This window comes from Oncorhynchus kisutch, linkage group LG15 (assembly GCF_002021735.2).
Source record: "Oncorhynchus kisutch isolate 150728-3 linkage group LG15, Okis_V2, whole genome shotgun sequence".
NCBI classification, from domain to species: Eukaryota; Metazoa; Chordata; class Actinopteri; order Salmoniformes; family Salmonidae; genus Oncorhynchus; species Oncorhynchus kisutch.
The window spans coordinates 30,049,239-30,075,184 of record NC_034188.2 but is presented as its reverse complement, the minus strand read 5'-3'; the positions used below and the strand labels follow the sequence as shown (position 1 = coordinate 30,075,184).

The window sequence follows — 25,946 nt, the reverse complement described above, 5'->3', positions numbered from 1 at the left end:
AAGCCTGCCTTGCCCGGTAGCCCAGGCCTCACCAGCACTGCCAGTCCTAGCCCTGGCCCGAGCCCCAGCCCTGGCCCGAGCCCCAGCCGCCTTCCTCCAGGAGAGCACCTGTTCAGGCCTGTGGGCTTGGCTGTGTTTGGGGAGAGCTCCTGGGGAAAACCGTGGAGTAAGAGAGAGGGTGACACCAGCCAGCCAAAACGTTGCTGCTGCTCTGCTGCTGTCCTCCAGCCCCCCATCCTGGGCTGATGTGTATATTTGGGGTGAAATGGGATTCAACACTGAGGAGCTCTCAGAGGTACATCCATGTACCTATAGAGCTGCAGTTAAAGCCACCATGTGGAGTCCTTTGAAATATCTGACCAGCCTAAAGACTACTCTCACAATGGGACCAGTCAGTCGTAGTGGGAATGGTCAGTCTGTGTGGGCTATAGGTGGGACACAATCACATTGTACAGAAAACCCTTCCACTTCCTCTGCTCATCCATGTGTAGTATGAGAGAAGTCGGACAAAAGACATGTCTAACTCGTCCTCTATCAAGTGAGGATTTGCACAGTGTCACTGAAGTCCTTGGATAATGTCCTACTGCAGCATTACAGTGAGCAGCAGAGCATATTGGACGGGGCCAGGTGAAACCCACTGTCCTGGCAGGTGAAACCCACTGTCCTGGCAGGTGAAACCCACTGTCCTGGCAGGTGAAACCCACTGTCCTGGCAGGTGAAACCCACTGTCCTGGCAGGTGAAACCCACTGTCCTGGCAGAGAATCCAAAGTCTGTCAGAGTGGGGAAACATGTCAAAGGGCACAAAGTGTGCTGGCACCAACAGTAGCCCAGAGTGTTTATCAGACGGATACCCAGCACTCGTTAGCTTATTACTGTCTTATTAGGGACATTTTTTCCCCCTTGCATGGGTTGGCATAGTCCTGCTAGCTTCTCTTCACGCGGCCCAGGCTCTGTCAGAGCAGATCAAAAGACCTTTCCTCACATCTCCAGACGCCGGGGAAAAGAGAAGAAAAGAGAGAAGAAAAGAGAGAAGAAAAGAGCCAGAAGGGGGCATACTGCTCTCTCTTGACTCTGGTCTTTTGGTGAATAAGGACTTTCACAGTACCCATTCTTTCTTCTCATACTTCAGTAAAAAAAAAATGGGGGGGGGGAGTTGCTAGTACTTCCAATCACATTTGGCCAAATTATATTCCAAATTGTTCTATATCAGAAACAATTATCATCAGATAAACTTAGACTTGTCCAATGTGGAATTTAGAGCATTTTTCGGGGAGAAAAAAGAAGTCTCCACAAATCTGACTGGATTCCAGGCAGCCGAGACCCCCTCGAAGTGGGAATGAAAAGTGTAACCTCAGCCTCCCAGCTGTACGTCTCAATCCATAATCCTTCCCCAAAAACCTCACCAGAGAGCCGCCCCGGCCGTCACTCCCATGGCGTTCTCTGCCGGTGCCTGCTCAGATTTATGGGGCAGTCGGGCGTCAGACCCTCGACCTGAAAGGGATTTGGGCTTTCTTAGTGGTTAGGGAGGTGGTCAGGGGAGCAATGGTGGACTCTCTCTAAGCACCTAATACCCAGTACTGGGCCTCTAGTCTGGCACACCCACCTTATCCTGGTCTCACACAACTCGGACACTCTGGACATTACCGACAACGGCCCGGTCTGGCGCCGATAGCCGCAGTGTGGATGGCAGCAGCACCAAGGTGAGGGACTATTTCTGGGTGTGTGTTTATGCAGGTCTGGGGACAGTGGACCTATGAGGACTTGTTGTATTCTGACTAGGGCCATAGGACTGGACTGGGCTAGGCTGCCATGGACAGAGGTAGGGCCGCAACATCCATATTACTTAGTGACAACCCGGCTTCATTGGATGGTTCAGATGGCTAGATGGGTGTGAAGACGTCAGCTGTCGGTTGGCTGTCCTGCTTGTAGCATTGGTGGCGTGTCCTGATTGCGCAATACATTGACAGCTAGCATGTTCATTATCAAGGCAGACATATTTAATCATGAATGTATTCTGTTTATTTACCTACTTTATCCAGAGGCAGAATTCTATTTCAGAGTTGACTTTACAAAATAGACACGAAATAGATAACAGATATGATCTTATGATACCTCGGTCCAACTGTTACCATGGGGGAAAAAAGTGTATTAAAAATGTATTGATTTCCAACTAAATATTCTGGGTATGTTGAAAAAGAGGAGCTAATTGGAAGACCTATAACTAATTGATAATGTATATGTAAATTGCGCATTTTCAAAGGGCTGGGAGCCTTTAATTTACCAAAAAATTATGTTAATTCAAACACATCTGTCCATAGCTACAGTATCTCTGTTTGGAGTAGCTGACTGAGGAAAAACTATTTGGGTACTTCACCACCAACTGTCCTACTTACCTAGAAAACCTGACAGAGGAACTATCGTAGTCACTACTGGAAGATGAGCTGCTAGGGAAGAGCTTCGGTCCAGTCTTTCACAGCTCAGTTGATCTCCATTGAAGTAAACAAACCCAAGGTCACCTCTGGACAGCTTGGTCTATACATCCCGTGGTTTGGTGTGTATGTTGTCGGGGTGGGGCAGTGGGGGAAGTGGGTGGTAGAGTCAGACTCCGTACGAGATCATCCCGTGTGTGACATGTGGCAGACTATTACTCAATACCGTCTGGAACATTCTAAGCAGGAAATGGAAACGTTGCAGGGAGGCACGTACGCCATTGTGCACATACGCTACACACACTCATACCTTACATTGGGAGGAAAGCCTAAAAAACACGCTACACTAGAAATACTTCAACTATATTTGTAATAGCAAATACATACATGATCATTATTTAAAGGGAGAGAGGGAGGACCATATACAGCCGAACGTATACAGTTGCATTTTCTACAAAATGGCTGCCATGGTGGTAAGCAGCTAAAAGAGCAGGAAGAAGATGGAGCGGAAATACGCTGAATGGTGTTTTCCCATTCTCTGTGTAATAGTAGACTGTTAGGGATTGCAAGTCTGAGAAGGTATTCAATTGTAGATATTTGGACATTTGGTGTTTTCCACAATTGTTTTACCAAAAGCTGAGCCCGTAAAGTATGTTTGTTTTTTCACATATTCCCCACCCACAGTTTAGGTAACTTGCTCAGTTAGTCCTCACTAAAACGATTTGCTGACGTAACAACCTACTTCACAAGCAACAATCTCCATTAGAGTATCTCTTTGCGACAGTGATACTTATGTTGTTAAGGGCAGACTGAACATTTCCGGCATCCCATTTCAGTTGATTGCGATCTGAACCAATATTTTTATATTCACACTTACGTCTTAAAATGAATCATAATTTCAAAATTTCACGATAAATGTGGAAGGTGAAAAAGCCTGCTAGAGGTTGACTGGAATACATCTTCAGCAAATGCTAATATGAATACTGATATCTCTAAGTCAGTTGCCAATGTATGCTAGCAAGAATATGTAGCGTAGCATCTTTACTTGGGTAACAGGAATATGGAGGTTCTATACCACTCTGCCAAAAAGTCTCTCCTTTTATTAAATCCTATTTATTTGTAAAATATGACAGCTTCATATGAAAGTCTATTTGAGCCTTTGCACTTGAAAGCTTTCATAGTATGAAACAAGAAAAGCTTTCCAAATGCTTTACCCTTTTTTCTCCCCACGAGATGGGTTAACTTTGGGAAATCATGTGAGAGACGTTTTTCTTTGCAATTGAGAATGAAAAGAATAAGTTAGCAAACTTTCTCTCCCACCAGCTTCAAACCAACTCCTTTTAGATTCAGAGAGGCTATAGCTACTAAGGAGAGGGAAACTCACAATAGTGAGGATTTGTGGTTTCCTCTATGGTGTGCACACGGTACAGTAGGCTATGAAGAGTATTAAGAAAACATGTGAATGGCATAAAATATAATACTGAAAGAGAAGGCAACATTCATCATCCTAGCCGCCAAAAACTGGATGCTAAGTGCTAGGTTTTACCTTAAGACATAGGATATTAATGTTGTGTGTATCACCATGTTCGAGTATAAAACTAAACACATACAACACCTAATTTTCCTGACAATATTATATTCCAATATGCAATATACAATATTGTTCCGGTATCATTGGAATAGCACAGGCCTATATAAAAACCCTTTGCATTGTTTAGTATGTTAAGTGTCTGGTTGAACTTAAGGGTGAGCACTATTAAAAGTTGAAACAGAGAATGACAAAAGATTGAAAAAGAAATGAAGATGTGTCATTGTTATTTGGAGGGGTTGTGATGGGGGGGGGGGGGGGGGGGACCCTGATGACAGAGTTTTATGTCCCGTCTACAGATGAACATATGAAAGACAGATGGTGTGCTTTCATTTCACAAAACTCTGGGATGTTTCACATTTCCAATCTCACAGAGAGAAACATCTGACTTGGCTGACAGTTTTGATCAAGTCTCTGTCTTAGTTGATTCTCACATATCATTAAATATTATTCGATGATGACTCAAGAGTCATCCATTCATAACCATTCCCTTGAAGAAATAACGCGCCTCACTGGAAATAAAAGAAACTTCTCCCAATTAGATCCCAACTTGAAACTGCTAATGAATTTCTCATTCTTTTGATACCTCGCTTAAACATTTACAAACTGAAAACAATGGAAAGGATTCAAAGAAAACTCACAGATGCTCATACAAAACGCTGACAAACAAACGCAAAGTCTGTAATAATTGCTTCTATTGTCGTTTCAGTCTTTCAGAAACAAATTGTCTGACATGGGCTATAAAACTTTCAAACAATGCCAGGCAGCGTTGGCCTTTGCATCTGCATGTGTTGTACGATGTGGGGAAAGCTCTCAACAACCAGAATCTATGCATGTTAAGAATAACAAACGTTTTCTAATAGCGGCCAATGCTCATAGTAATAGTAATCTTTACTGTAGGCTTACTTTTCAACCATGTACAATAGGCAAGTGTTTCACTGCACCTGCCTAACTGCCATGCAAATACATAGGTATTAAAGATCCTATTCTACAGTGGAGCCAGCTTTACTATCACAAAACATATTCATTAGGGACCATTTTGTTTCATTCAATCCTTTAAAAAAAACATATTTGCGTGTACCTTAACCAAAGGCTAATGAGTTGCCTAGAAGCAAAGAAGTTGCAAAGTGTGTCTGTCTGTGTGTTGGTTGTCTCATGAAAACTCATTAGGGCTCTCTTTGACAGCAAGGTCACAGGAGTTTATCTGTGTGTTGGTTAGGGATCTTTCTGTTCTGTTTCTTCAGCTTCTAGCATTTAGTGCAATAATTAGTTTAAACGCAGGCTCATTGCTCACACTAATTCAATTCATACTGGGGACCTTTTACAGATTGTTAGAGTGGCGAGCAACGGCTGTGTGTTTTTCTCTTTTCAACCCTAAGCAGCAGCCACGATAGTGACGCTTGAAGCTATTGTGTCTGCTGGGGAAGTGTCCAGGTGTACAACATGTTTACACATTCTTCAGAAGTTATCTAAACTTAAGTAACATTGTTCATTTCAAGGATAGTATTATTAAATTGATTTCACATAAATTAATATATATACATTTACTCCAAACTGGTGTATGCATGTGTATCATACATACCCATTGTATTAGTATTCATGTAAGTGATTAAATTAATCTTAATAGAAAAAAAAGTTTAAAGTACAATGAACTATAAATTAATGTAAAAAATATTTGTGGGGGACGCAGTGATCCGTTTAATTTTGTTATGCTGCTTCAATATTACTTTGATGCGTTTTGGTGAACTTGATAATTATAAACTAATGAGCTCAATTAGTTATGCATTTTCCTGAGTGCATTCTTACTGAACTAACTGTGAAGAGGTCGTATCATATGTATGTGCTCTGTATACAGTTCAACATTTTCAGCAGAGACTTCGACCCACTTGAAGACGATATGCTTTTTTATTTTAGAATCATTTGAGACAAGGAAATTATTTTTCTTAGCGAGATTTTATTAGTAAGATATATTAAGTTCAGTGCATATATATTTAAAGCCCCTTGGTAATTATTTGTGTGAGAATGTTTGTTATTTGTGTGGGATTCAATTTGTGAAATAATACCTCTTGATTGTACAGTGATCTGATAACATTCCACAATGGGGTGAATCAAATAGAGACTAAATGCATTTAATCATCAAAAATAAAATATACCTATTTAGACAATTAGTATATCAATGATAAAACATCAATACAACAATCAATGGAAATCATGTCATGATACAAACCAAAAACAACATATTTACAAATAAAAAATGTTGGTGCTCTGTAAAAATCCAAGTCATGTATAAACACAAAACGCAACAATGTGGTCGCAGGTAGTAATCAAATATGGTATGTTTCACAAATCAAACTTAAAGCAATCGTTTTCTGAATATTTCTTACGCTATACAATGTGATTGCCAGTAAAAAATAATTCAAGGTAAGCTTCAAAACCCAACATCTCTGATGAATTAGCAGGAGTGGCAAGAAAATGAAATAAAAACATGTTTCAATGAGGCATTTTGCAGTTACTACGTATTCAATTTGTTTTTAAATGTGCGCTAGTGCAAAATGGGTTTAACATTTAATATACCCAGCGAAAAGATGATCGACAGTCTTTTGCCTGTTTTAACCAATCGACATATTAATAACTGTATTAAGTGCATACTTACTGAGGTCATTTTCTCTGTGTCATAGTGCGCCTCAATGTAACACAGAAGGAGACACATGGAGCTAAAATGGTGGCGGGAACAGAAGGACACCTCTGTCGGACTGTCTTGTACAATACAGTTCGTATGGCCTGATTCAAACACAAATATTTTACATTCTTCTACTTTACTGAGCATAGGCGTTGTGGGAGTGGCATGACGTATTAGTAGATATCATTTTGATAACGCACAGCACGCACTGGCGTCTTCCCATTCTGTTGTTTGTGTGTTTTTCTACCACAGTAAACGTATAGTTGAAAAAAGGTGCCTGTGTGTTCTTTGTTCGGCCATTTTAACACCATTAGCATATGGCCCGACAGTAGCCGTCACTATACTTCAGGATTTGTCTGTTTCATGTCATTCTGTATATTTGTCGGGGCCACACATGACTGGTGACCTGTTTACATGGTTCCACTTCCACAACTCAGCGGAGAATGGGAAGGGGCAGGTACAGGTACAGCTGACAAAGGCAGGCTATTCAATAACCTTGGAGTACTGTAAGGGCTATGTTTCAACGAACATGGAACTGTTTGGATCAATGTAAACCGTCTTAACACCTGTGCTGCAGGGTTAATAGCGCCATCGATTGTGTGAAGCGGGGAGTAGTGATGACGGCAGGTGACGTCAGACCGAGTGTAGAGGGAAGACACAGGGAGTGCAAGGTATTGCCAATCTTCGTTATAGGATGACAAAAGAAGGGTTATATAACGTCACGATTTTCGACTGCCATTTTAATTTGCCCATGTCCCCGAGCAGGGGCCTGTAATCTTCCATTCGAAAAAAAACAGGTTGCCATTATGTAACCAGGAAGTGGCCTGCCAACGGCCTGCAGCTTGTTTATGGTGACATCTCGTTGCCGGGGTGACGGGGTCCTGCCAGTGTGCCGTCTTTATTAGTCTTTACGCACGGCTGGCATGGGCACCGCCCGGCAGCGGTTGCCCCAGTAGTCCCCCTACCCCCTCCCCTGTGCCCCTTCTCAGACCCAGCTCTGGGGTTCACGTTGACAGACAGCTCGGGGCAGACACAGCCTGACCCGGAGAACGAGGAACACAAACTCAGCGCTCTGAAGGACCCTATTCTGGTCAGGCATTCAGTCGGCCCACTATCACAACTATACTCCTCTCATAACTAATTAATGATTGCAGAGTGCTCTATTCTGCCCTGAAATCATGTAAAATCATGCTCACTTACTCAAATGTCAGCCCTGATCAGTCTTGGATAATGCAAGTGTGTGCATTCTAACTCGTACCTTGCACTCGTTTCACTGCTGAGTAGGAAATAAAAGGGGTAGGAAATTTAAAAATATATATATTTTGGCTGACACTGACCAACCATGTCAACTGTACTTTCAAAAGACAGCCTTGGCGACATAATGGGAACACCAAACCACAGCCTATTTTGCTCAGTAAGAAAACCCCAAATAATTCAAATGTGAAACATGCCGGGACAGACTATTGTGATTACCTTTTAATCTGATGGCTGGATTCCTATTTCCAGGCGGGAAAGTCTCCTCCCGAGGAGCAGCAGGAGGCGCTGTAAGCAGTTAGCCTTTTGATAACGCAACACGAGCAAAAACAAACATGGCTGATGGGTGTGGAAGTGTGGGGGGATGGTTAGATATGGTTGTGCAAGTTAATGCAGCAGTACTATTGGATGAGCTTTTGGGAGCCTGGAGCATCTATATTAAAGAGATACCCCATGCACCCCTCTTACCCACAAGCTGGCGCAACATCCGCTTTGACCTTCACCCACCATCCCAGTCATAGCCAGAATGTTGGATGACAGTCTGGGCGTGTGTTTGGAAGCTATGTAGCCTAGACAGGAAGCACTCAGCTATTCAGGTTGTGCAACACAAGACGAAGCAACATGTGATAACCAAGGTGTTGATGTGCTAGTTAAAACACACCAGGCATGACTAGTTACATCTCTTTTCAGTAGAATGCATTTAGATTGCTGCAACCAACCAGATATCCAGTTTGCAATGCGAATGTTTAGGCTGCTTCCCCAACGTCATTGTAATCCTTGGATTGCGTTTATGTATTTTATGTTTGTTTTGATATTTCCACGAGGAACTATCTGTGCAGAGTCTCCTGAGCAGAATCTGGTATGCTGTTTCAGGTCATTTCAATTCTAACGGTTTTTTTTCCCTCTATATTTGTACTAAGAACTCTGGGTATTCAGTGCCCGAGGGTTTGACGGTAGAAACACACAAGGTTTTGAAGCTTGTTTGGCTAAGTGAAGCCGAGGTTAGGCTTAGGGGGATATAATAACTTGAGGCAAAGTGGAGTGACCAATTTTTCCTTAATCCGCATGTGGAGCGAGAGCGTGAGTCACAATTGTGAACACAAAACTCAATCTGTCGACAGGGCCAGAGACGTTTACTTCCTGAACATGTTCACACAACCACAGACACACTCACCTCGCTTTTGATCACTACTATGAATTGAAAAAATATATATTTTCAAGTTAACAAGATTGTCAAAAAGGTTAGGTGCTGCAGAAATATTATAATTGGTGTCAAACATAATTATACTAACAAAAAATATACATTTCAAGGATTTGACAGAGTTACAGGTCCCATGTGGTTCAGTTGGAGCATGGCCTCTGCAACTTGTAACGCCGAGGTTGTGGGTTAGATTCCCACGGGGGACCAGTACAAACAAATAGTACAAACAAACAAATCGAAATGTATGCACTCACTACTGTAAGTCACTCTGGATGAGACTGTCTACGTAAATGTAAAAGAATCACACCCACTTGGGAGTCAGCCAATCAGAATGAGTTATTCCTGTCCAAAGGGCTTTATAACAGACAGAATCACTCCTCAGTTTTGTCAGCTGTCCGAGTGGCTGGTCTCAGACGATCCCGCATGTGAAGAAGCCGGGTGTGGAGATCCTGAGCTGGCATGGTCACGCGTGGTCTGAAGGTGTGAGGACGATTGGACACACTGCCAAATTCTCTAAAACAGCGTTGGAGGCGGCTTATGATAGAGAAATAAAAATGTAATTCTCTGGCAACAGCTATGGTGGACATTCCTGCCGTCAGCATGCAAATTGCACAATGCCTCAAAACTTGAGACATCTGTGGCATTGTTTTGTGTGACAAAACTGCACATTTTAGAGTGGTCTTTTATTGTCCCCAGCACAAGGTGTACCTGTGTAATGATCATGCTGTTTAATCAGCTTCTCAATATGCCACACATGTCAGGTGGATGGATTATCTTGGCAAAGGAGAAATGCTCACTAACAGGGATGTGGAGAAATGCTCACTAACAGGGATGTGGAGAAATGCTCACTAACAGGGATGTAAATACATTTATGCACAACATTTGAGAGAAATAAGCTCTTTGTGCTCATGGAACGTTTTGAGAGATCTTTTATTTCAGCTCATGAAACATGAGACCAACACTATACATGTTGTGTTTATATTTTTGTTCAGTATAATTAGACACTGAATAACCATGTGAATAACAGTATTCCAATTCATAATGATAACTTTACTTACAATATTTTCCCGATTACTGTATCCTTCGAGGCATCCCTTTTCCTTAAATTGAATGACCCAGTTTACCAAACAGACTTTGAATATCGATCATTTGACAGCTCATTTCATACTACCCAACACCAGCAGGCCTGTCACTTTCCCACTTTCACCCAGATATACAGATGACGGTGGCAGACAGAACACATGCCATGTGGATGCCCTGATGGTGCCCAGGTGGTGCCCAGGTGGTCAAAGCCAGACCTCACAGAGACAAGCAAGACAAGAGCAGAACCATCCTTCAGAACCATTCTTCATTACATGAGCAGAGTATATGATTCGCATAGTGTGTACGTATAATTTTTAAGGAAAATAACAACGTGAGTTTCCTGCGTAATAAATTGTCAATGTACGTGTTTTTCCCAGTCTCCGGTTGTGACTTCGCCTTGTTTGACGAGGCCACTAAATTAGTTCATTTGAAATTGGTGTCATCAAATTATTTTGGCAGAGGATAATGAAGACACATCGGACATAATTATATATTTTTTAATTGGTCTGTGTTTATTAATGTATCATTTTGAAAAATACCGGGGTAGATTTTTTTACCTTTAAAATATCAGAACTGCGTTTGATGTGTTTTATATAACACAGAGTCCTTGTTTTGGTAAAAGTGTCTCAATTACCTAAGCAGAAATGATCTGTGTTGTCCTGTTAACATCAGATAACCTCTCTTTTCATTTAGCTGTGTTGCGGCATCGATTATGAACTGAGATAGATCACAGCACCACAAGCATGAGTAATGAAAAAAAGAACTCCATTCTTATTGGTTTTGTCTTTTCAAGGTTAAAGGACACTCTTGAATGAGGTATTGTTCATCGAAGCAGTAGTGGATGCTAGCATCGTGGTCACCTAGGCTCACTCAGGACTAGCTATATCCTTTGATACTGTGGCTCGACGGTGCTGAGGGAAGAAGTATTTTGTGACTTCAGGGCACATTAAGAACCAAATCAACATGGCTGCTGGGCCTGAAATGTGTGAGAAGGGGGGGGGTCACCTAAATGAAATTGGCAAGGCAGGTGTGCAGCACATGGCAGTGGGCTCCTCTATAAAGACATCTGCTGATTACACGGTGTGCGGAGGCCTGGTAGAAAGGAGAGGCTGGCAGTGAATTGTGTAAAGAGATTGAGACCACACGACAGCCAGCTGAAAGAGTACAGCACACGATCCCACACAGCCAGGCGCTCAGAGCATGAAGCCATAAAGACGTGAAGCGGAAAGTTTCCTTCACTCTATTTTACCCAAGAGAAACATGGCTGCCCAGGGTGGCAGAATACTATTAGGGCCTGAAACCCAGGGTTTTCTACCATTTTGGTGTAGGCCTTCTAGCATGTGGCAGGCACACAAGAACATCCACCACACCACATAGGTTGGATTGAATTATCCTGGTTGTCATTTTCTTTTCTACTCTGGTGAAAAGGAACCGTCTGTGTGTGTACCTACAGTAGGAGCCATGTTGTGTGATCCCCTCCCAAGACAGAGGCATCTTGGTGAATGTCAGTCTTGCATCTGAATGACATGTGGATAGATGGACAGTCCTGCCTGCGTGTCTCTGCCTGTGGGGGTTTGATTTGGTTGCCGTGCGGCTGGTGAAGGCAGAGGCCTGTTTCCGGTGGCCCACGTGTGGCTGTGCAGTGGCGTGTGGGAAACCCCAGGGAGAGACATCGTGTCTCCATGATGCAGACACCTGCCCGTAGGACACAGCAGGGGGGTCGCCATGGCCTTGTACAGGACCCAGAGGCGTCCACTTCACAGAGGCTAGAGAGAAAGCTGAGAGATGCCGCCCACGCCATTCTGCCACGCTACGCCTAGCCTAGTTTTCTATTACAAACCAATGTCAACCTTCACCTCCATCCGGCAGTCACATCTTCTTACACCACAAAGTTTAGGCGATATGGAAATGTTCACGTATGATAAAAAAGCATTGACAGAGAAAGTGTATTCATTGTTATAGCTTCTCAGAAAGATTTCGTTTTGACTAAAGTATCGGTTTGTTATAACGGTTCTCAACTGGAAAATGTTAAATAACTGATAATCAGTTAAATAACTGAAAAATAACTGATAATAATCTGATGCGAAACATAATCAAGCCACTGTTATTCCAAAATATGGTTCTAGTGTATTAGGAGTGTAATAGGTGTAACAGTATGAATCTTAAAGCTCATTATGCACACACGTAGCAAGAGACATCAAAAAAGAAAGGATATGTGCTGCAAGGAAACACTGAATCAGGGATTAAAAGAACAACTTGATTTGACATCTCTAGGAGTTGAAGTCAAGAGGTTGCGTGAGGTGTCCAAATTATTCTGCCTTTGGTCCATATCTTCACTGCAACATAACGTGTGAGTGATGTTGAGGCACGTGAGCACGTGCCTCCAAAAATATTATAGGTTACTTTACCTCAATGGGTTTGTCTGTCAGAGCTTCAGATTTCTGTGTTCAATCCCAACTTACTTTTCAAGGCAACATTCGTCAGTCTGTCTGTAGTTCTAACTGGAAGGATAGGAATACTGTACTGCCATCTTTGATTTGGGCATCCGGCATCCTTATAAAATGATCTTGCGTCAGCCGATAAAGGCTGAACGTTGTCATTGTAGATTGAAGTCCATCTTATTAATTAAGGCAACGCTTACATTAAGCGAAATCCTTACAAAGACGACATGTTTAGCTTTACGTTTCTTCAGAACATCTAAAGGGCATCTGTTTCTGCCTCTGTTCCAGCGCATGTGTCCGTCTGATCATGTTTAGTTAATGTGCCTGATGTCTGTTCTTCCTAAGCCTCCCTTCTCCTCCTGACCTTTCACCTAAGCCCCCTCTCTCTCTTTGTTGTGCAGGTTGGAGTCCCCTTACCGACGCCCACACAGCCACATACCACACTCCGCCGTGCAGACACCCAGGCACAGGTAAGTCTGGCCCAGGTGCACCCCACAGTGCCCCTGTCCCTCACGGGCTCACCCCCCGGTCCTCAGGTCAGACCCGGGGCTCAGCATGCAGCTGCAGCAGGTCACAGAGGTGCCCTGACAGGCCCCGACACCCCAGAGATGGTTCTCCAGGCTTGCATGCAGAGGAGTGTTTGAAGTGGGTCTGAGCAGGGCTATGTTACTATGCCTTTAATTAGCTCCAGCAGCTGCTGCTTCCTGGTTGAAGGACCCCGGCACACTCCACCTCTCCACTGTCTCCCTAATGTCTTACAGGTGACTGTCAGACACACGTGAGCCTACCAGCCATGCTGGACTTAGCTGTCTAACCCGCTCTCACTTAGATTTTACTCTGTCAAAAGGCGGACTGCTTAGCTACACGATGTTGCTGAGACGAGTTGCTCCATAACATAATCCCGCTTTGTTTTGTTTAGCGAGAAACGAAATAGTGGACGCTCACAACTCTAGCTCAGTAACCAGAGCCAGGGTAAAATTATGCAAATATGTCTCCCATCACCCACTATATTCTTCTAGTTGCTCTTTTTATCACTCTTTAGAAACATTAACAGGTCTGAAGAAAAGGTAAAAAGCAGGGAGAGCTTTCTTCTGATGACAGTAAATGTTCCACTCTGCGTTGCTTGTCTGTGTTTTACGCTCTGACAGAGTTCCTAACTGTTGGAAATTGCCCTTTGAGAACTGACAGCTGGAAATTGATCTCAGATTAGAAGCAAGCACCTCTCTCTCTCCCTGCTCTCCTTTGTCACTCCCAAATTGGCAGATCGCTCCTTAAAAACTCTACCAGAGATTTTTTTTTTAAAAGAGAGAGACTTCACAGTTGGCTTTGGAATACTAATACCCTGGACTCATTATATTAATGGGGTCCAGATTCCCATCATTGAGCATGCACCAATACCCTTTTAGTTTGCCGGGGTTAGAGGGTGCCCAGTACTTTGAAAGCCCTGACCTGCTTATTGAACGCGTTTTAATAGAACCCATTGGAGGCTCCTGGTAGGATATGCAGTAACTCCTCGCCTTTACGTTCCTGCACCCTCTCCGTGTGATCTCATCAGATAGCCGCTTCAGTCTCGGATATGACCCGGTCCCATGGGGAGGGATGTGCAGGCAAGGCAAATTAGACCAGCGGTGTCTATATCTCAGCCGAGGCCATTCTTTCCAGGAGACGTGAGTCCTTAAGAGGTGCAGTGCTTTGAAGTGGAAAGGTGCCCGGTGTAAGACTCTGAAAAAGGAGGTTTTGGGAGAGATTCGTTGGGATTCCCTTCAGGGAACAGCGGGGGAGTCTGGCCTCTCGTTGGTCAATCGTGCATACAGTGCTGATTTAATTACACTGCTGTCGGACGGTCATTGAACACCTACTGTATAGACCAGGGGGACTCCGTATATATGGCCGTTGTGACTGTCATCGCCCATTCAACGTGAAGACACCAAGCCAAATCAACCCACAATAAGGGGTGAGCGTCAAGAATGCAGACAGGGGTTCATGAAGAGGGATCTATGGGCAACAATGGTGGAAACCCTGGTAGCAGAGAAAAGAGCATCTACATTGTTTTTAATGGTAATGTACTGTATGCCCATGATGCACAAAGAATCCATAACACAAATGATAAAAGATAGATTTAGAGAAAATGATTATGAACGTGTACATTTTGCATATGTGCCCAACAGCTGAAAGATGTATTGATAGAAAAGCAATGAAGGCTGCATGCTCCTTTGCTTAACAAAGACTACTAATAAGCTCATCGCAACCAGAAATGCTGATGTTAGATTAAGAAAAGGGTAGAAACATTTGATAACTCTCTTCGTCTGCAATGAAGATATCACCATTTGAAAGTGCTTGAGCATTCAGTGATTCTGTTATTGATAGAAGCATTAGGCAACAGCAAGCCCAGAAGCATTCCTGCTATTTCTCGCGAGGAGGCTGAAAGCACATTACAATATAATGATTATCTCCCTCTGATTCTGTGGTGTCACTATGTCGACCTGAGATACTATTGAGCACCGTCAAATAGAAAAGCATCCCTCACAATGAAAGAAGATTATCTATAGCCGGGGAATGAGGTGGCGGGTTTCTTTGTCCTGGCAGGCTGAAATATCCTTAAAACACCCCGTAATAAGACAAGCAGCAGGCATACGCCACAGACAGACAGACAGTGAGATTAGTAGAGTGACTACGCCAGAGACAGTGAAAAGAAGGGCTCCATCTGGAGATTACAGTGAACATACAGAAATCCTTTGAGGCTAAAAATGGCTGACTCAGGAAGCCAAGCACTAGCAGAATGAGTCACGTATCCAACTACGATCCCCTATCTGTAAGCATCTGTATTACACAGACAGAAAACAGCACCATACTATAGGACCCTTATAGGAAATCATGTTCAGCTGCTAGGATTTGATGATCATACCCCATTCTTGACAGTAACAATTTCATAAAGCCTTTGATGGCTCGATCACTATGGCTGCAACATTGCTGGAGCTCTGTTACTCATGGGTGATCCTAAAAGCAGTCTGCACTGCTGTAGTGGCTGATACACGCCTCGCACTTTAAAGTGTGGCGGTAATGTATCCTCTCCCAAGCTCCCATCATCTTGATGTGATTCACACAGTGACAAGAGTCCATCTCCTGGGTATTGGGCAACAAAGAGGGGTGTTGGGGGGGGGGGTTACAAGGCAGATAGAGATCACACGACTACATGACCTGATGGTCTATTCCACAGTACACTCTTCCTCTCCTCCCTACCACACACACACACACACTGTGACACAGGTGCACAAGCATGCATACAAAAAACATCCCTTAAGCACACCACAGCTCCCTTTCATCGCAACTAGAGTGCAAAGGCTCATTCCTTGCTCTGGTTGGTCGGTCTCCTGCTTTCTTAAGGTTATAGTCTATTCTGTTTGTTTCAGGGTGTTTAATGAGCTCGCCGGGATTCTGAGTGAAGACATAAGAATCTATAGGGACCCATGGTAGTCCATGACCACGTACATCCTCCTTCTAGAGAATACAACTAAAACTCTCAGAATATCATAAATATATTTGTGAGAAAAGTTTCCAAACATTGCTCATCTTTTAATGTAGTTTCATGTGATGTGGGCTGTGTTCAATCATTCTACAAATGAAAATAAAACATCTCTTGAGGTTTGCTGCCAATGTGAGCTTGTGAGTTTTTTCTCTCCACTGGTTTTTACAGAAAGAGAGACTCATAAGCTCTTCAAAGATGAGTATTATTTAGAGACTACAATTCATTTGGCAGCTCATATTTTCTGCTCTCAAAGAGCTCAAGCTAGTTTGAGACATACTGTGGGTTGTTTTCATCAGAAGAGAAGAGAAAGAATTTGGCTTGGTCCGAGAACCCACATTCCCCACCCCCTTTTCAAAGATGGACCTTTTTTCATCTCCTAGTGGTCTAGCACATTAGTGTGGTGACTATGTGCTTCACAGGTGGGAGTCTGCCTCCATCAAATAAGCCAGTTCACTAAGGACGGGATTTGGCGCTGTTATTTTTCTATTAGGGAAGAATTATGCTAAGCCTTCAGAAGCCATCTTTGTGTTGCTATGGCAGCCCATATTTCCTGCCGGGTTGTGACCTTGAATGACTACAGTGCAAAGCCAAGTAGCACCGAGACCCTTTGAGGATTAGAAATGTGGACCTCATAGTTATGCAAAACACCTCAGATATGATTGAACCTTGAAAGGCTGAATGACAAGTTTATTGAGATCGCCGCTCTTTTCATCTGATCATTGTCAGTCGAACGTTCCCAATCACTTGGTATCCGTTGATCTGCAGCTTTTCTGCTTGCTTTTGTCTAGGTCAGATCTCTCTGCCAGGAATTTGGTGGGCTTTTCATTTATCCAGACACCAAATAGCCTTATACTTCATATTAATCCGTTGTGTCGTTATGTAACATGATGAATCACGTGATTATATTGATGCAAATAAAAAAATGTAAAAGCCTAACAACTGATGGTATATCCATCACTTTGCTCAATAAAACATCTGCATTTCAATGGATAATTCCTCTGATGCAGAGATTATAGTGCTGCTGGTTACTGTGGCCTTAAAGCGCTCTGGTTTATAGCTTTAAATTATTAATAGTTCAAAAGTATTTAATCAATACTACTATACTGAGGGAACTTGCAAAGATCACCCCCCAAATCAATTGACATGAGGGTTTTTTTGGACTGTTTTACTCTAAATTTGAATCTAAACGTTGGTTTTGATGTGTAGCCTACACAGCTGGAATGTTAATCAACTGTGATATTCATTGAAAGTTTGTACATTTCTTGTAATTTTCACTAGTGTTTTCAGGCCAGCCTTCAAAGTCTCAAATGTATTTTCAAGAGAGATGTGTAGACAGCAACTGAAAGCTAACACAGGGATGGGGCTTTGAACATACGAGACTGATACTATTGTGGTCACAAAGCACAACAGGAGACTACTTTGAAGAGGAAAGGGCTTTGGGTATCAGATTTCATCTTGGAAATAGTGTCAGAATACAAGCTCAAGTATTAGACCTGTTGAAACGGCATATTAGGACTAGAGAAACCAGGATTGAGTTTAGAGCCACTTCCTTGACTGCTCCCAACTGAAGATTGGGAAAGGTCAAGACTAACTTCAGAGTTTAAACCCAGGATTAGATAGAACACTATGTTTTATCGTAGGTTTAGTTGCCCCTCTCAACCCATCAGGATTCAGATGGGAAAGGGGACTTGCTATGCAAAGAACAACTTGACAATTTAGAGTTTTTACAAAATAAAGTGTTGCTATCAGAGCAAAATCTTGCCGTTGGCTTGAGAATTTATCAGTTTCAAGATCAAGCTGTGTCCTTGTCAGTTGATGGGTCTGTAGAAGACGTTACACTTTCAGACTATATCTATGCTTTGTCAATTTGGATGCTTCTGGAGTAGAAACAAACTCGACACTAGCCACTCTCACCAACATGATTTTGACAAATACTTGTCAGTTACCCATCTCCTCTAGCAACTTAATCAATCTCCGAGGTCCCAAGGAAGTAGGACTGTGAGTATAGATCTCTGTGTTTTTGTTCCTCAACCTTCTGCAATGAAATAGTTCTAGTCTTTTGTGTCAGTGTTCGGTTTTGACAAAAGTGACATTCACATATTGGGTTGTTCTGTTGTCACAGTCGTGCCTGGCTTAAAGTGCTCTCCATGTGAGGTTTAGTCCTCTTTGATGTCAGGGTCTCCAGAGATCCGGTTTGAGCATGCTATCTGCTTCAACAGTTCTCTCCCGGCCTCTCATGCAGAGAGTGACACAGGAACTGCCAGAGCAGAGATTGACTCTTTCATTTCCTACCAACTACAAATGAAGGATGCTTAGAAAGTAAATTCAGGGGGTGCCAAGCACATTGCAATATTCTGTTGCAACTACTGAAGAAACGGTTGTTTATCATTAGGCTACAGTCTAAGCTTAACATTCTGTTTAATCAATGCTCTGTGGCAACATCCACCACATCCAAACTCAGAGAGCAACATTAACAGGAACATAATTATTTTTCCAAGCAAATCTCAAATCTGTCATAAATGAATAGTTAATGATGTAATCACTAACTGTTATGCACCAAAAGTGCCATATTCTAATAAAAACAAAGATGTCAAACTCAAAATAACAGAGGTCATGCTATTCCAAACTCTGAAAGTGAATCAAGCTCATCTGTTCCCATGTCACAAGGATATAATTAGAGAATCCATGAAGAGAGAAAAAAAATCCATAATACTGTTGATTTATTCATTGAAATTGAAAGAAATATGGGCTAGTAGTTGAACTATTTCATTTACACGAACGTCACAATTTGCCATTTACTCCTCCCCTCATTAGACAACGTGCATCTTAACTGGAATGTACAATTTCATGAAGAAAAGGCTTGATTAATAATGATCTGGTAATCGTGTTTTATGCCTGTAAAGGCGGGAACACGTCTCGCGCCGGTTCACCTGAGATGCAACCTGAGCGCCACGTGACACTCGGGATTAGCGGCGATTAAAGAAGAATTCTCCAATGTACCATATGAATTTACCTGACAGTGCCAAAATAATCATCCACCCTTCGTGAAATACGTAATTAAGGGAACCCCAAAAACAGACATCTGAAATGGGGTGAAGTGTATTTAAAAATGGCTGTGAGTCAAACTAGGGAATTTCTCTTATTTATAAAAAAGTATTAAACGAATGATTGATTGCAGTCTAAATAAAGGATTGCGGACAGTTTTGTCCATACGTGATTGAAGGTGAAATATTTGTTTGGTGTGCTATTATTTCAAACTGGAAAGGGCCGGGTTTTTGCTTTGGTTAAATAGTTTGCAATATATTTCACATTCCTTCCAATGTCAGTCCTTCGCCAGTTCAGGCTATGTAACATTGTCACGTTTTCATTTAGGCTAAATATCAGTTAAATTGTTGTTGCCTTTTAGGGAGAGGGAGATATTTCTGTTAAATAATTAAGCAATGAATCCGTTTGTAGAAACGACATGCTTTAATATCATGTAACAGCAAGCGGTTTTACCTTTGTAACCCACATTGTGAGTCGATTGGCCATGTTATATCCTCTTAGAAAAAAAAGATTCTGGATAGAAGCAAAAAGCTTGCTTAATCTGTGGCACCCCTTAAGGTTCTAAATAGAACATACATGTTTTTCCATACAGAACCCCAAGGGATCCCATATAGAACCTCAGCCATTGTTGGTTCTTTGAAGAAGAACCCCCGGGGTTCTGATGAAATTACCCTACAAAACGGTTCTATATAGAACCTATAGGGGTGCCACATGAAGCAACCAATATAAGCTTTTTGGTTCTATCCAGAACCTTTTTAAGAGTATACTGTAATGTCTGCCATCAGTGGGCTATGGAAGAAAGACATTTGAGGTGAATTGTGTTTACATTTAGATAATCATACAGTGACGTCTTGCAGGTGTCATAAAGTTCTGCATTTGATTGGAGCAGACATTGTGCCTTTTTAACCTGTTGAGACATTATAGGCCTAATAAAATAATGCCATATTTTGAGATAGCTAAATATTGATTTGTTAGAACATGAACAAATGTTCCTCGTATGACCCATTGTTTTCCATCCAATTCAACATTTGTTATAATTGGCTATTTAAGGACTAACTCCTATTTATTATTTTATTTTGTTATTGGATTTCCTATATTGGCAATTTTGCAGACCCATAATGTTTAATAGCCAATAGTCCGATGGCTAATTTCATATAGTGTAATGATTTCTAAAACGGACAGCCTTTTCTTAATTCAAGAAAATTTAAAGCTGAACTGTGAAAACAAAACAAAAAAGCATTGCGGTTATGGTTTATCATACCAAATTCCAGATTGAAATAATTGCTGACCCATTACAAAGGCCAGTAAGGGCTGTGGAAATAATGTAGGCCTTGGCCTAGGCTAAACCCCTACTGAACGCAATTTGTAAACGAAACCTAAAACGAAACCTAAAATATTTCAGATTGTTACGTTTGTGTGATTTTAATTAGATACGACAATTTATCCCACAAAAGTTTTCTGTGACAAATTGGAATATGCTGCTAATTTACAGTAGCCAACATTTGTCACACACTTCAGAAATCAGAGATTGATGTTTTGATGATTGCACTGCACACAATTTATAGCCTATTTTATTCACAATTAAAATATGCAAAACATCTCTTCTTCATAGTAGCATATTACGAAATAGTGTGTCTATTTATCTCGAAGTTGGAAAATTGTGTTATTCTCTTAAATTATTAATTGACACCGTAAAATAGGCCATAGCCTAGCCTAGCTTGCTGACTGCATTCACAGGTGTGTTTTGGTGGACATGGCTCGTCCTTCGGGGGTGAAACTGTTTAGGACACTTTAGAATATACCAAAATAAAGTTACAATGGGATTGATTCAAAGCTCCTGAAATGTTCTCCGCATATCGCCCAGTAAAGGTCCCTTTTCAACTCTTCGGCATTTATGTCCGGTGAAAAAAAAAGATGAGGCCCTCCTCTATCCCATGTAAACACGGCCCTATGCATTGTGTAAATTACGTGGATTAGCCCCCCCTTTGTTGCCAGAACACTGGACCTCAGTGTACACACAGGGACTGACTGATTCAACCCTCCTCCAAAGACATTTGGCCTTAACTCTCACTGACAAAGTTAAGGAAGTGTTACATCCATTCACTATTTAAATAACTAACATTTCAACCGGAAATAGGTCGTCAGAAAGTAGGCCTACCTGTCATTGTTGAATATCAGTTGTTTTCGGTGTTTGGAAAAATATGATTGTGATGTGGATACAAACGTTACTTCTGATTTCACCTTTGAAACTTCGTCAAAGTAGAACGGTATGAAACACTGCATACATTTTGTTTTGTACCGAGAAATTGAAATGACCTTATGTCAAGGTAATTTCCTGGTTTGGCCCCGGAAAGGACTTTACCTTATTTTCTATCATTTCAATTTCAATTAGTTGAATTGTTCACAACAATATTATTTAGGGTATTACAGCATAGGAGCAGTGTGTATAATTATATTGAGCAGGGAAACAACAGTTGAACAATTATTATTAGTGTCCAATGCAATAACAATGTCAATACTGAATAGAAGGGGGGTCGAATAATACATAGGCTAGTAGGATCAAATGCATAAGTTAAAGATGGCGAATTGTTTCCCGAAATTGGTTCGAGGGTTATGAGTGTGAATGTTTTCTCAGGTGACTGCGTGCGTGTGTGTGTGTGTGCGTGCGTGCGTGCGTGTGTGTGTGTGTGTGTGTGTGTGTGTGTGTGTGTGTGTGTGTGTGTGTGTGTGTGTGTGTGTGTGGGTGTGTGTGTGTGGGTGTGTGTGTGCGCCGACTAGGTGAAAAGTCTATCGACGTGCCCTTGAGCAAAGCACTTAACCCTAATTGCTCCTGTAAGTCACTCTGGTTAAGAGCTTCAGCTAAATGACTAAACTGTAAATGTGGGTTTTCCTATTTTAGTTGACATTTTATTGAAAAATAGTCTGCAGTCAGATATGAAACGTTTTAAAAGATTTTAACGCCTAATAACTTATTTATTTTGTTTATGCCATAGCCTAAACCTAAAGACGAACATGTATTTGTTTGATTGATGGCTCACTAAAAGTGAACGATACAAATTTCAGAGTCCCGATTATTCTATTTCGCTATAGACCATTTCTAAAATATGTGCGCCTAAATTGAGTTAAAAGCGTAATATTTATTCTTTTTGAAAAGACGAGATGAAATTACCACTCATAAATAAAACAAGTCAAATATTAAACTAGGGACTGGATAAATGATGTAAGTGTGTCAGAAATGTGTTCTCAAATTGGGATGTTGTACAGAGTAAAGTTTGCTTTTTAATTGTACAGTTTCTCGCACCTGACACTAACCTTACCTAAAACATCATTTTTGTTTGCTATGAATGTACACAGGTTGTCACACGCCTTGTTTTAAATGACCAAATCTGGAGGGAAATTAACCGCTTTTTATCCTCAAATCCGTATGTTTCTGTAGTCTAATTTAACTTCACATTCTTATCATCACAATGTTTTATACTTTCCCGAAACATCTGTGTTTCGGTTGCCTAGTTGCTTCTATAGAGGTCTGGAAAGATTGTGACAGAAAATGATTGAAACGCAGCAAGGCTCTGATAAATTAATTTGTGATAGGACATCACAATTAGTGAAAGTATGTCTAATAAATGACTCATTAGTTCATTTCTTATCATTTTACGTGGATGATTTGAAACCAACTTAGAATACCGTGACACGATTTTGTGTGGATAGGCTAGCAAGATGATATGATGGCAAAATAAGCTAGAATGTCTACTTGAAAGAGATATGTATTCTAATGTGTTGAATATTCTATTCTAAATAGGTTGTTCGGCATTGTATAGTTATTACCAATGTAAACAAATAGCAGACCAAGTGATTTAAACAGGGATAAACTCAACAGCTCGTTTTCTTCACCTGTCGCACCCAGCTCCCCCCCCCCCCCCCCCCCATTGATGTAAAAAGTAAACAAGTAAAGGGGTAAACGATTGTCTGTCATTCAATCTTTTGTCAAACTCCTGGTTTCACCCCTTTTGTCAAGTCAAAATACAAACGACCCTGTAAAAAATTGAACTTTTATCGAAATAAGGCTATTTGAAAGTCAAAAGGCAATATCCTAAAGGTCTCATTGTGAAATCGTCTGAATTTGGATAGTGGGTTGAAATTGTTATCGAAGCGTGAATAGGTTAATTAAAATATAGAAAAGGTAGAAAACAATTTGCTGTAAGTTAATGGAATAGTTTTACAGAAGAAAGTCTTGCCTTGACGAAAGTTGACAGAAACATTGCATGTGGTGTTTGATTTGCGGGCTATGGGAACGAATTACACTTTAAATCCGTTTTTTTTTCCGCTCCTGCGCACCTGTGATGTATTGAGAACTTGACTTCAGGTGTGCAAAAGTTGATCTGCGGAAAGAAGACAGCCCATGGTTCTTTATATTTAACGAATTTTAATTGATTTTACAAAAATAATCATTTCTAGAGACGCATGTGCTCATTTTCCAAGTAATTTATCAGCCATGTTGTTCGATGCAGGAATCCAATGCGCAAAACGAATCCGATCATGACTGTCGCAATTTGAAGGCCATATAATGTTAAAATTTAGGCCTGTTGCTAGAAAAAGGTACTTCTTTGTAAACCTGTCTCTTACCTGTCAATTGTCAATCCAACTGAAATAATGTGGTACCCCTCCTTTATGATTGAATGTATGTTTTGTTATGGTCTGATTTGTAAAAATATATTGATCTATAAATTGATCTATAGTATAATCATAAACCAGAATGCATTGATATGGTGACCAACATAACACAGTGTTGATATTCATGAAACATTTTCAGTTAATTAAATTATGTTGATGCATATCGTCATATTTGACAAAGTAGCCTATTATGAGTAATTCCTTTATTTAGTCTCTGTGTCTGTTAGTCTTCCAGTCAGCAGACCCCATGCAGGCATAGCGTGAACTTGAAAACAATGTATTTAAATCAGCTGTAGTCATAAAACCATCAAAACTGCTCAAATTAAGGACAATGGTAGATTTGAGCTGCTATTTGAATAACAAGACACATGTTTTGCGGTGATGTATGGTGCAGTGAATCGTAATGAATCGTCTAAAATGGATCCTGGATGGACTCATGTTCATCATTAGGGGTTCACTCGTACAACTCACTGCCAAGATCAATTTACCATATTTGAAAAGGTAAATACACTATAAAACCCAGAAAAGATGCACCAAGAGCAACATCTATCAATATTTTTTCATTTTGAAAGTGTGACCTGATGTACTTGTATGATCTTGTCATTGTTTTGTCTAGTCCAGGCTGCAGACGGTGTTAATGGGCTGTATTTGACTTTGTGTGCAGGACGAGCCAACGGAACATCTGACCATGAAGTTTGCCAGGCTGTGGATCCTCCAGCCCTGCAACCACAGAAAGTCATTCTCCATCCATATTAAAGGTATATAAAGATTGTCAACATTTTTCTTGTGAAATGCACATCATATGTCATGGTGGTACTGGGCAAAAGAAACGTGCATAATAAAATAGAAGAGAAAATAAATCAATTTTTATTTTTTATTTAACCAGGTAGGCTAGTTGAGAACAAGGTCTCATTTACAACTGCGACCTGGCCAAGATAGAGCAAAGCAGTGTGACAGAAACAATAACACAGAGTTACACATGGGATAAAGAAACGTACAGTCAATAACACAATAGAAAAGTCTATATACAGTATGTGCAAACGTAGTAAGATAAGGGAGATAAGGCAATAAATAGGCCATAGTGGCGAAATAATTACAACTTAGCAATTAAACACTGCAGTGATAGATGTGCAGAAGATGAATGTGCAAGTAGAGATACTGGGGTGCAAAGGAGCAAAAAAATAAATAATGGGGATGAGGTAGTTGGATGGGCTATTTACAGATGGGCTATGTGCAGGTGCAATGATCGGTAAGCTACTCTGACAGCTGATGCGTAAAGTTAGTGAGGGAGATATGAGTCTCCAGCTTCAGTGATTTTTGCAATTTGTTCCGGTCATTGGCAGCAGAGACCTGGAAGGAAAGTCGGCCAAAGGAGGAATGGCTTTGGGGATGACCAGTGAAATATACCTGTTGGAACACGTGCTACGGGTGGGTGCTGCTATGGTGACCAGTGAGCTGAGATAAGGCGGGGCTTTACCTAGCAAAGACTTATAGATGACCTGGAGCCAGTGGGTTTGGCGACGAATATGAAGCGAGGGCCAGCCAACAAGAGCATAGTGGTGGGTAGTATATGGGGCTTTGGTGACAAAATGGATGACACTGTGATAGACTACATCCAATTTGCTGAGTAGAGTGTTGGAGGCTATTTTGTAAATGACATCGCCGAAGTCAAGGATCTGCAGGATAGTCCGTTTTACGAGGGTATGTTTGGCAGCATGAGTGAAGGATGCTTTGTTGTGAAATAGGAAGCTGATTCTAGATTTAATTTTGGATCGGAGATGTTTAGTGTGAGTCTGGAAGGAGAGTTTACAGTCTAACCAGACATCTAGGTATTTGTAGTTGTCCACATATTCTAAGTCAGAACCGTCCAGAGTAGTGATGCTAGAAGGGTGGGTATGGGCAGCGATTGGTTGAAGAGCATGCACTTAGTTTTGCTTGCATTGAAGAGCAGTTGGAGGCCACGGAAGGACTGTTGTATGGCATTGAATCTCGTCTGGAGGTTTGTTAGCACAGTGTCCAAATAAGGG

General features: G+C 41.4%; 1 long non-coding RNA gene across 1 annotated transcript in view; it reads left to right on the top strand.

The window, feature by feature from the left end:
* Positions 1-1,425: 1,425 nt before the first annotated feature.
* The window catches only part of LOC109904716 (uncharacterized), a 37,766-nt gene continuing 13,245 nt past the window's right edge, over positions 1,426-25,946 (top strand). The window contains exons 1-3 of the long non-coding RNA XR_002257203.2: positions 1,426-1,701; positions 13,079-13,147; positions 24,584-24,677. This is a non-coding gene — a long non-coding RNA (uncharacterized LOC109904716). The remainder of the gene's footprint in view (positions 1,702-13,078; positions 13,148-24,583; positions 24,678-25,946) is intronic.